At 46.3% G+C, this 12,271-nt stretch overlaps 1 protein-coding gene across 6 annotated transcripts in view; it reads left to right on the forward strand.

The window, feature by feature from the left end:
* Positions 1 to 12,271, forward strand: part of LOC119969596 (DNA (cytosine-5)-methyltransferase 3B-like) — a 307,538-nt gene that overhangs the window by 233,454 nt on the left and 61,813 nt on the right. The window lies entirely within an intron of this gene.

Here is a 12,271-nt window from a genome sequence, read left to right on the forward strand (position 1 = left end):
TGATGGTCAGACAGCACAGATGACCAGCCAAAGTTGAAGATGAACCTCAGTTAAGAAAGGAACTTGTTTTCAGATCTCCAAGTTGTGGTATAAAGTTCCTGAATTTGTAGCTTCTTCTAGATGATTTTTATTTTATTTTTCCTGTTATTTCTGCACATAAACCGTTGTTGAATGACTGCTGACAGGGTCATTGTATCATTACCCACCAGTATGTGCATTTATAATGTGCTGACCATGGACCAATGGATTATCTCATTATGGTGCAATATATCATCAAGCAACCAGTCTATGAATTGATACAAAGAAAAACAGAGAAACAATTGACGTAGAGCGATAAAAAGCAATAACAGGATACAAAAAGTAATGAGGTGCAAGAAAGCATTGAAAGAAAGTGAAAGTTTTTATAAAAATAGCGAGAACGGGCAGCACGGTAGCACAAGTGGATCACACTGTGGCTTCACAGCGCCAGGGTCCCAGGTTCGATTCCCACTGGGTCACTGTCTGTGCGGAGTCTGCACGTTCTCCCCGTGTCTGCGTGGGTTTCCTCCGGGTGCTCCGGTATCCTCTCACAGTCCAAAGATGTGCAGGTTAGGTGGATTAACCGTGCTAAATTGCCCTTAGTGTCCAAAAATGTTAGGAGGGGTTATTGGGTTGCGGGGATAGGGTGGAGGTGAGGGCTTAAGTGTTGGTGCAGACTCAGTGGGCCGAATGGCCTCCTTCTTCTACACTGTACGTTCTATGTATGAGAATGGCGCAGAAGAATGTGAATCCAACAAAGACAGATATAAGTGATGGATAATCAGGAAATGGCAGACATGTTAAAAACCTTGGGCTAGATTTTTGCCGCATTGGGCGGGTGAAACCCATATGTGGAACTGCCACCCCAGATACCATATTTCCAGCAAGAGAGAAGGACATGAATCAAATTGTCAAGAAATCCAAGCTCAGCAGGGTCTTTTGAAATTAGTACTGAGGTCAAACAGATCCATTTATGCTGTTCAAGGGGCCTGAAACCAACAGTGTGGGAGTCACAGCTATACGGAGAAGTTCTAAATGCTTGTGAAAGGGCGGATAACATCTGCTTAAGTGTCATGATCTGTAGTTATTAAATTCCAAGCTCTTTAATAATGGAAAAAATAACTGACTGCTGATGTTAGTGAATCAGACACCCGTTGCTGGAGTGCATGAACAGGCCATTTATTGTACCTTATAAATCCTAATTAAGCTGCAATTGTCCTACAATTTCAATAGACCTCACTGTTGACATTTCCCAAGGAGTGATGTTGCAGCTGAGCCCATTATGAATGCTTGCTCAAGATTCAAATGCCCAACAACCACTTATCTCACAGAATGGGGCAGATGTGTGGGTTTGGGGGGGTGAGTTCACATTTTCATTAAGAGTTTTCAAAAACTAAGAGAGGGATAGCTGTCTTTGATATGGTTAGTGAATAAAAATTTGTTTTGCAACAGATTGACCACTCGAGAGGAATTTAAAATTTATGAATGCTTTCGTCAATGAGTGTTATTTGAAATATCAAGTGAGTGAGAACGTTCTTATATTCATGGAAGTTTATTTTGCACTCTCCACATGGATACTGAGATCTACCCATAGTGGATATTGGGCAAGTGGTTATGGAGATGGCATGGGGATATGAGGAGGCACGGAGGTAACATGGTGGTATGAGGTGGAATGGAGGAGGCACAGGAGGACTTCTGACAATAATAAAGATTATTATTGTTATGAGGGAGCAGGGAGATGGCATAAGTGTTGAGGATCAGAGAGCCCAACAGCCTTTCATACACTGGGTTGAAGTCTCAGAGAATTGAAACTTCAAACCAGTCCACCTCAGTATACCTCGTTGGCCACCTCTAAAGGTGGCAGACCCAACTTGGTCATGCCCCAGTTCCCAGCACCTTCTTCCCCTAAGCCCAGGAGCAAAGATTTTGCGTGCTGTAGTATTTTCCATGGAGTCAGATCTGTTGAGTCAGGAGATTTCCTAACTTGAGTTTTCCCCCTCGAAGGTGAAACTTCAACCCTACACATCTGGGGCAAAATTCTCCCCTACCCGGCAGGGCGGGGGGGGTCCCGGCGTAGCAGAGTGGTGCCAACCACTCCGGCGTCGGGCCTCCCCAAAGGTGCAGAATTCTCCGCACTTTTAGGGGCTAGGCCCGCGCCGGGTGGCTCCCACTCCGCCGTCTGGCGCCAATTGTCTTTGGTCTTTGGCAGAAAGGCCTTCGCCGGTCGGCATGAGTCCGCGCATGTGCCGGAGCATCAGCGGCCCATGCACGGTGGAGGGGGTCTCTTCCGTCTCCACCATGGTGGAGGCCGTGGTGGCGGCGGAAGAAAAAGAGTGCCCCCACGGCACAGGCCCGCCCACCGATCGGTGGGGCCCAATCGCGGGCCAGGCCACCGTGGGGGCACCCCCCGGGGTTCGATCGGCCCGCGCCCCCCCTCCCCAGGACCCCGGGGCACTCTTGTGCCGCCTGCTCCCGTCGGCACAGAGGTGGTTTAAACCACGTCGGCGGTAGAGGCCTGACAGCGGCGGGACTTTGGCCCATCGCGGGCCGGAGAATCGCCGCGGGGGGCCTGCCGATCGGCAGGGCGCGATTCCCGCTCCTGCCGATTCCCGGGTGGCGGAGAATTCCGGCCACAGCGGGGTCGGGATTTACGCCAGCCCCGGGCGATCCCCTGACCCTGCGGGGGGTCGGAGAATTCCGCCCCTGTTTCCAGAGCAGAGGAAGAGGACAAACAAAAATACCTTATAATTTAAGGGGTAAAACTTACTGTATTTAATATTTGAGTAATAAAAGGTGTAGGGGGGGGGTGAGATCTTCTGTTGTCAACCGGGTTTCCCAATGAATGTATCTTTCGCTGCCGCAAAACACACAGTGGGGGGGGGGGGGGGGGGGGGGGGGGAGGTGCCAACAGCGGAACCAGAAGACCATGCCGCGTCAATGGCCAGACATTTTGAGCCGTTAACTCTGTTTCTCTCCACAGATGCTGCCAGAGCTGTTGAGTTTATTGCGCATTTTCTCTTTTTATTTCCGATATCTAGCATCCGCAGTATTTTACTTTAATCCTTTTGAAAGCTCTGTAGATACAAGAAATAGGCCGTTGAATTAGAAAATGGAAAATGCCTTTCCGCGATTTAAGAAGGGAGGGAGGGAGGATAAGGTAAAATACAGCCATGCCAGTTTCACTTTAGCTGCAGGAAGGTTTTCCCTTCTTGAGATTAAGTGTGATGGTGGGGGGAGTTTCGCGGTGTGCTTCCCGTTGGGCGGCGTGGTGGGAAATTGCACCGGACTTCACTCTCAGAAGCTCATTAATTATGCATCGGCGAGTAGCTCTCCAGATCACATGGTGGGCGGGCAGTGATTCGTCCACCCTGGCGTTACCTAACGGGGTTGAAGGTCTGGGGATCATACAAACAAACACCTGTTACTCTCAGCAGGCCAGCAATGTGCAGGAAATTTCTTGTTCTGGCTTCACCACAGAAAAAAGCTGCACCCAGTTCAGCAATGATTCCTTGAGGCCCTTATCTGTGGAGTCTGCCAGAATCCCTCTACCTGAGGGAAGGCTTCAGGAAGCCTCATCGTGCCAGCCAAGGAGACAGCTGCAAAGGAGGTCAGCTTGTCAGGCACCTTCCCCAGAAAGACCATCCAGTGCAGAAAGAGGAAGAATGACCCCCACCTGCTCCACCAGAGTATGTCAACCGTCACTCCAATCTTGCACTCTAATAAAGCTATGCACTCACAGGGTTACACTGCTCAGGGATCTCACACAATATTAGCAGGGGAGACATCAGCACTGATGTCTCATGGAAAATGTAACCAGCATCTCATCTATCATGCTGCAGAAACTCCATTCTCAGCCTTTACTGGTGAGGTCTTCGCACACTCATCGGGCACACATGCTTCCCAATCTCCCCTCTAGCTCTTCTCATCCCATTCCATTCCATATATCTTCAGGCAGGCCAACTCATCCACTACCGGAGGGTGATACCCCAGATGGGAGGAGGGATGGCAAATGTCCAGGAGCTGTCCCACTTTGAAGTGAATGCTGCTGAGCTGGCAGGTGAAGACAAAGATCGCTCCTGTGGGGAAGGTGAGTTTGGCCTCTCTCAGCAAGGCAGTAAGGATGAGCCGCCCATGAGTTAATCATATTCTGATAGTGACAGTGAGTGACATGCAATGTTGTTTTCTATCTGTTTATGACCTAAATCTATCTTCTCTCTCTTACAGGCATCAGCAGACCCCCAGAACTACCGTAAGTCCCAGGCCACCTCAGCGGAGGATGCATCAGATGGAGACTGGACACTGCATTCACCTGCACCTTCCACCAGCACAGAGACATACACACCCCGCTGGGTCCTGAATCTAAATTAAGCTCAGGGTCAGATTCTGGGGAATACCTCGCTAACTCTTCTCCGCAACAGTCGAACGCAGTGACAGCCCAAGTCTCTGGCATTTATAAGACAACTGGAGAACAGGGTCTAAGTCAGATGATGGGTTGCTGGAAACAGCCACCATTACCATGCTGGAAATGCAACAGACAGCGGAAAATCAGGTAGAAGTGCGAGAGGCAGTCTAGAGTGAAGGGTGGAGGAGTCCATCAGCGTTCTGTTTGATGTTGTGGCTCTGACGTGTGAGCACCTTGAGATCTCCATGGGAAAGGTGGTAATTACCTTCGAGTCAATCAGATCCTGCCAGATTTGCGCTCGGCTCTTGCTATCGGCATTGATGGGATCCAACAATGGCTAGGCGAGAGCGGGAGGCTGGGCACCTTGACATCCCTTCAGGGGACATTTCTCTTCAGGGAGTCGGACAGGGGCCCTCGGGCACTCAGAGGGTGGAGGACAGACGTTGGAGATATCGGGGCCAACCACCCAGGTGACTCCAAGAGTGTCAGCCTACCTCAATCTTCTGTGCGTGTGACCCCATCACCTTCAGCTGTACAGGTGCAGCAGGGAGCACCTGTCCACAGCAGAACACCCATAGCAGCCGAGGGCTCTCCAGGTCTCGGCCAACCTCAACAAGGGCAACCGGGCATAGCAGTCAGCAGGCAACCTCCACCTGTGCTACGGATGTTGGGGATGCACCAAGACATAGCGATAGAGTTAGAAAAATTAAGAAACTTTGACATCACTTCTGGGTCACAAGTGTTTAGTCATTGTATATTTCATGCATCTTTGTAAGTACATTTGCTGTTCATGATACTCGTCTTGTTATTTGAAAGCATCGCGCAGACGTATCTATGTGCTCTGTTATTTTTTTTTAAATTTAGAGTACCCAATTATTTTTTTTTTCCAATTAAGGGGCAATTTAGCATGGCCAATCAATCTAACCTGCACATCTTTGGGTTGTGGGGGTATAACCCACGCAGACATGGGGAGAATGTGCAAACTCCACACAGACTGACCCAGGGCCGGGATTCGACCCCGGGTCCTCAGCGCCGCAGTCCCAGTGCTATCCACTGCGCCACATGCTGCCCCCTCTGTGCTCTGTTATTGTGACGGTGAGTCGCGTTCCCACTCAATCATCCCCACTCTTTGTCGCCCTCATATTCATGTGATGTGGAGCTGAATCATGATAGTTACTCAACCCTTGTGTTGTGTTAGGATATGTGTCAAACTCTTTACTGGAAGTATTTCCAAACTTCATTAGTAACCTCTACTTCTTACAAGACTTAGACAAGATTTAGGTGTGCTCAATAGCCTTGGAGGGTTCGCCATTGTTGTTTCTCACATTAACCTCTGGAAGTTCCCCTCCAAGTTACGCACCAGCCTGACTTTAGGTCAGCCGTGTGCTCCTTCCACACTGCATCAGATCTGTCCTATGCAGATTCTTTTTCAGTTTTGATTTTAAACAGTGCAATAACTTCTGGGTCTGCATTTCTATTTTGACGCCAGCTTCAACCTTCACACTATCAGTTTTCAGGTTCCTCCAATCTTCCTGGAACCTCACTACTTGCAGGTGGACCTCCCTCGGGTTATTCTCCATATTTCCACTGTAACCCGGTATCCCAATGCAAATGTGGTGGATGTTTAAGTCCCCCCACCCGCCACTCCTCAAACCCATCACTGTTGATGTCCCCATTCCCCACGAGTACCTCACCATTTCAAGGCTGTGTGCACAGTTGCATAATACGGAGAATGCCACTTCAGAGCTTCGAAAACCCCCTCCCCCTTCTATTACGTTTTCCCCATTTACAGGAGTTGCCTCCTCTAGCCATGATTAATCTGCAGGCCAGTACCAAACCAGGCAACCTCATCGCCACTCGCTGTAAGACCATGACCATGCCTTGCACACCAAACTGTGCTTTAATCAATTCAGAACACAAGCTTTGCCCATCCCTGGAGAGGGACTACAACGTGTGTGCCATGCATAGCCCTGTGGCATGACCCAAAGCACCTGCACTGCATTTAATCTCTCCCTCCAACCTCCTAGCCCCAGACCAGGGACTGTTACTGTCTTTTTACGAGCTCTCCTGTTCCTTCATGACTCTGTGACCTCCACCCCACCATATCCTTTGTCTCCCATGTGTCTGCCATCTTTTCACCTCTCTCCCCCCCCCCCCCTCCAACCACACCATACTGCATTCTTCCCCATGTCTTTGTGATCCTTCGCTTACCCACCAACCCAGTTGCAATGCTGATCTCCCGATTCCAAATGTAGCCCTGCCTGAGACTCACAGAACACACTGAGTGCAGTCCTCCTGGAGTCTCGAGGCACCCACCATGAGCAGACCGATCCTACACCCCACCAGCATGCCATCACTCTGGCATTGCCGGAATAGTGCTTTGAATTTTGCACTCACACCAAAGTCACAAGTGAAGTGAGAGTGGACAGTTGCACAACACTTACAGCCATTCGTGATTCAGACCAGTCTAATTTTCTGCTGCTATGCCGCATATTTGGGAGGTGAACGTGATTCCAGCGAGTAGCATTTTTAATGAGTTTTCTTGACATGGTAATGCATGCAAATGGCGTTGCTGACATGGATCAGCAGGAAACACGACTTGCCATCAGCCTGCCATGGAAGTGGTGATTGGAAAATTCTGAATTCATTTCCCATAGGCAGGATTCCCAATTTTCACCTCTTTCCCAATTTTATGCTCCCGCCCGGCGCAAAACCCATCGTTGACAGCACCGGAAAATTCCACCCCGAGCACTTGAATGTTTATGAACCGAAGAAATTCTTTTGGATTCGCGAAAGGTTGATCATGACTATTTTTTCATTTATTTTTTTTAAATTTAGAGTGCCCAATTATTTTTTCCCAATTAAGGAGCAATTTAGCATGGCCAGTCCACTTACCCTGAATATCTTTGGGTTGTGGGGGGTTAGACCCATGCAGACACGGGAGAATGTGCAAACTCCACACAGACAGTGACCCACGGCCGGGACTGAACCTGGGTCCTCCGCGCCGTGAGGCAGCAGTGCTGACCACTGCGCCACTGTGCAAGATCGTTCATGACTAATTAATTCATTTTAATTAATCCATGTCACTAACATGGTAGATAAGAGATTGATAATGTCTATTTGATCTTCCATAAGGAGTTTAATATGGTTCTGCATATGAAAATATTAGCAGAATTGCGCACATATGAATTAGAGGTAACCTGTGTTATGGATTGGTAATTAGTTCAGAGGGAGGGAATGCAATAGGGATAAATGGAATGTATTCTGATTGGTGTGATGTGACAAGTGATTTTCAGGGATCTGTACTAGAAAGTGTCCAGGGACAGAAACCACCAAAAGCCAGTTTATATTTATGCATGTCAAAGAATGTTGACCATTTTCTCCCTTATAGGAAAGGGAGAACAGAGGCCAGGCGATGGGAGAGTGGGGAGGGGTTTGGAAATCGGGGTCAGGAGATCAGAGGCTGGATGGTGGCTGCAATGATGGGAGGGAGTAGAGATCGGGGAGAATGATGACCGATGTTCTTTAAATGTGACGCTGGGAGGAACCTTACCTTACTGCTCTTCCTGGCTCCACTTTCTAAATAAATTTCAAAACCGTACATTTTTGAAAGCAGCTGGGTCCAAGATCTGCTTTTACTATGTACCAATGCCAATTGATGGATGCCGAAGATGATCTTTCAACTCGAGGCTTCAAACATGAATTAGACCCATTAATTGCTTTTGTTAAGGATAAATACTGTTTCAAGTGTATTCCTGACCCAGTACGGCAAGTGGCATGGTTCCAGTTAGAAATGCACACACCTCTTCCTGCCTGCCATATTGGGACTTGGTAGGCTGGTTAGCACCAGAAGAATTAGCATTGAATAACCATATTTTACGGCTACTATTTCTGTCACATAACCAGGTGGAAAATCATCTGCATTTGAAGTGTTCTGTATTTTAGCTTACTGAACTTGTTATGTTTTATCTTGTGCTGCATTATAGGTCATTACATTTGTCTGATTCAAACACTTATATTTCATGGAGGTTCTATCATCGGGGTTCTTCATTGGTTATTCTTATTCCGAAAATTTATTGGTGAAGAATAGAACTGGAGCATATCCGTACATACTTTTATAACCATTTATTTACAGAGTTACACATTACAAATATGTATGTCCTAACATCAACCATCACAATTTCAATCTGTGCCTGTTTGTAGGTAACGGTAAAGTTGCCGTCGACCAAATGACCATAGGCTGCTTTCCCCTTTTGAGGGGGAGTGCTGACTGGTGGTGGTTTAACCTGAGGATCACCACACCTCAGGCGAGGGGAAAGGTTGAGAAGGCGGGGCCTTCATGAATAACCTATTTATAGGCGCCAAGTGAAAGCCCAGTTATGTTATGTTTCAGTCTGTTGGGCCCTGGAGCACGTTAATGGAATAAAATCTCTCAAAGATTCCATTTCACTTAGTAAACTGTTCGTATTTTTGTTATGCTTGCATTTTCATGTTGTAAAATGAAACAGTGGACAATATTAAAAAAAAAAAAAATTTAGAGTACCCAATTATTTTTTCCAATTAAGGGGCAATTTAGTGTGGTCAATCCACCTATCTTGCACATCTATTGGGTTGTGGGGGTGAAACCCACGCAGACACGGGGAGAATGTGCAAACTCCTCACGGACAGTGACCCAGAGCCGGGATTCGAACCCGGGTCCTCAGCGCCATAGGCAGCAATGCTAACCACTGTGTCACCGTGCTGCCCCTTGGACAATATTTTTAGAGGGAGCCACAGCATCAGCTATCCTTAAGATACAAAAAGTTACAATCAGCTGTAGCGTACTTTATTTTATCCTGTCTAGTTGAACGTTATTTGAACAGGTCCCTAACGATGTTATAGGGACACTGGTCTGTGAAGGAATCTGGAGTTGAATACTGTGAGGGAGCAGAATTGGAATGTAAAATTGTTATTGAGCATTCTTGGGCTTATGTTAATTCTTCTGTCTCATATTGTGATGCTCAGTGATGCCTTTAAGCTAGTCTTCCCAATGTTGTAACTTACTTTGTAAGATAAATAAGGCAGGTTAAATTTAGCAAGAAATGTGCCACAGCAGGTATCACTCTCATTTTCCCCAGATGTGCTGGCCCTGTGCAAAACCGCACTGATGGCACAGGGCTTCACAAATGTTGGGCGCAGTTAACCGGTGTTCACACCGGCGGGATATTCCAGTCCCACCGACGATGCATGGGTTTCCTGGCAACGAGGGGTGCAGTCAACAGGACAATGGCGGGATCAGAAAATCCCGCTGGCGGTCTGCCTCCGCCACTGAAAAACACGTGGCGGGTTGGTTGGTAAATCCTGCCTGTTAACTTTATAACTCTGATTTATTTAAATACTATCCAATGGTGAGATTCCCTCTTTAAATACACACATTCTTCTTTGCAAGCCCTCCAAATGGTGTATGCATTTGATGTGGAACACTTGGATTTGCAGAAGTGGCTTGTGTACCAAACTCTTGTATAATCAGGACTTTATTAATGGCTGGAAGAAATATCCTGACCAGAAGCAAAATGATAAAGGAAATACAAGGAACATTTACTACCCCCACCCCCCTAAATTTCTGACACTCTTTTCAGTACTTCAGTGATTTTGAACAGAATTAATTCCTGTCCCACAATATCAACATTTACTGAGAGTAGGGTTGGGGCTTTGCGAATACAAAACTGTAAGCTGAGAGTGTGAGACACCTCAGGAGGCAAGGACCTGCAATGAAAATTGAAGAACTCAAGTGGGTGCTGTTAAGGAATGGGTTAAGAGACATTCCAATTAGATGTCTCATTGATGATAAGTATCCAATAATTGACACTGATATGTAAGGAGGTTGCAGGTGGCACTTGTTTGATGTGATGTGGTGATAGAGTTTTCTAAAGAGTGTGTTCAAGGAAAATAAAGGTCTTGGGAAAGGAGCATAACTTTTGCCTCTTTACTGAACAGCAACCAGAAGCTAACAGATGCAACGGCGGGAGATTAAGTTTAACATGGATAAGCATAAACTTTCACAGATGAAGAAAGAGCATAGTCAACATGGGGAAAACTTACCAATGCATAGTCGTCCTCGCATGGAGCTTCACCTGCTGAGAACATAGTCTTAAATGTAATCCTTACAGTACACCATGAATTATATTAAAAGTGATGGGTAAAGCTGAAAGTGATCTAGAACAATGCTCCCTTTAAAAAAAATTAAGATGCACAGCCAATTTCTTCAATGCATGGTACCTTTAATTTGTTTGTGTGGCAACGCATGTGCTGTATTTAACACAGAATAAAGCCTGCCTGGTATACCGCAGGCTGCTGTGTAGTCACTCGTGTGCACAGTTTTACAGGAACATTAATCTAGAAGTAGTAGTAAATTAATGGGTTGGACTTTTGTAGAGTTGGGAAGACTCCATGGATCTTTAAAAATGGTGGGAAGGATCCATGGGTTGAAGTCCTACCCTCATTTCTGGCCATTTGTGCTGGCCGGGGTTAGGGGACAGGGTGTAATTCGCATGGATGTGGATCACAAATCTGGTGGTACATTTAAAATTAGTTGAGAGTTGCAAAAGACCTCATTTTGTCTGTTGCAAGGGCCTTGTGGGAGACACAAATTGATCGAGTAGACATAAACCCTTTGAAGGACGGATAAAATTAGTACAACAGTCATGATTTCAAAATCCCCTCTCTTTAAACTTAAAAAATAGCTGCAGCTGTCAGTGAAAGTTAAAACAAAGATTCTAATGGACTGCATGGACTAACAGCTTGTTTGTTCCAAAAGAAAAATTGTATCTGTTCATGCGGTTTCTGTAGAGTTCTTTATTGAAAATTCCCGAAGGGCTGCTACTGTGACATTATGAATCCTTGGCTCAGTTTCCAAAGCTACAGTTATCTCAGCAGAAGATTCTGAGCTTGATAACTTAAAGAAGCTATTAAAGGATTAGCTGTCTTTGATATAGTTAGTGAAATAGATGTTTATATTTATAAGAGATTTAAAAGCTTTAAATTGGTTTATGAATTGGAATGCTTTTCTTATTATGTCAGAGTGAGAGCTGTATTAGATTGTTAGAAATGTATTTTCTTTCATCTTGACCTGGCTACTGAGGTCTCCCCATGACCAAATCAGTCTACCTCAGCACTTGGTGGCTCTTGTGGTTCCCTACATTCTGCTTCTGGAGTTGACGGGCATCACTCTATCCCACACAAACCCCACCCAGAGTGTTCAAATGCAAGGTATCAAGAGGTGGAGGCCCACTGTAGACAAGCATGACGAGAATGATTAGTAGTGTGACTTAGTGTGAGACAGGATATGAGCAACAGAACTTTAAACAAGGAATTGTGAGAAACTCTGGCTAGGAAGAGCTTGGCTGCATTGATGTACTTCGGCGATCACTCGCTAACGAGTATGATTATCCACCTAAGAAACTCTGTGTGACTGGTGATGGGTTCTGTGGGTTCTTGTACAGCTGATGAGCCCGATCCTGGAGCCGCATCTTTGACTGTAATCTTGGCAGGTGTTTCCAGAAGGTGGGATCGGTCCTTGGACTCTAGATCATTGGTATTTCTTTCTCAGGCTCCTTAACTGGCCTCCTCTTGCTGTCAAGTATCCTTGAAGAATTGTGTTCCTTCAATTAGGAGGTTCCTCCAAGTAGGTCTCTTTTGAGCAAAGGTCTCCCAGGTGTTAGCGCTATGTTGCATTTCTTAAGGTAAGTCTTCAAGGTGTCTTTGAAGTGCATCCTTTGTCCTCATCTATTTTGGGAACCTCTCTTGACTGTGCAAAGAAGATTTCTTTTGGCAGTTGGGACTCTGACATTCTAAGCACATGCCTGGCCAACG

Source organism: Scyliorhinus canicula, chromosome 7, assembly GCF_902713615.1.
Source record: "Scyliorhinus canicula chromosome 7, sScyCan1.1, whole genome shotgun sequence".
In the NCBI taxonomy this organism is placed as follows: Eukaryota; Metazoa; Chordata; class Chondrichthyes; order Carcharhiniformes; family Scyliorhinidae; genus Scyliorhinus; species Scyliorhinus canicula.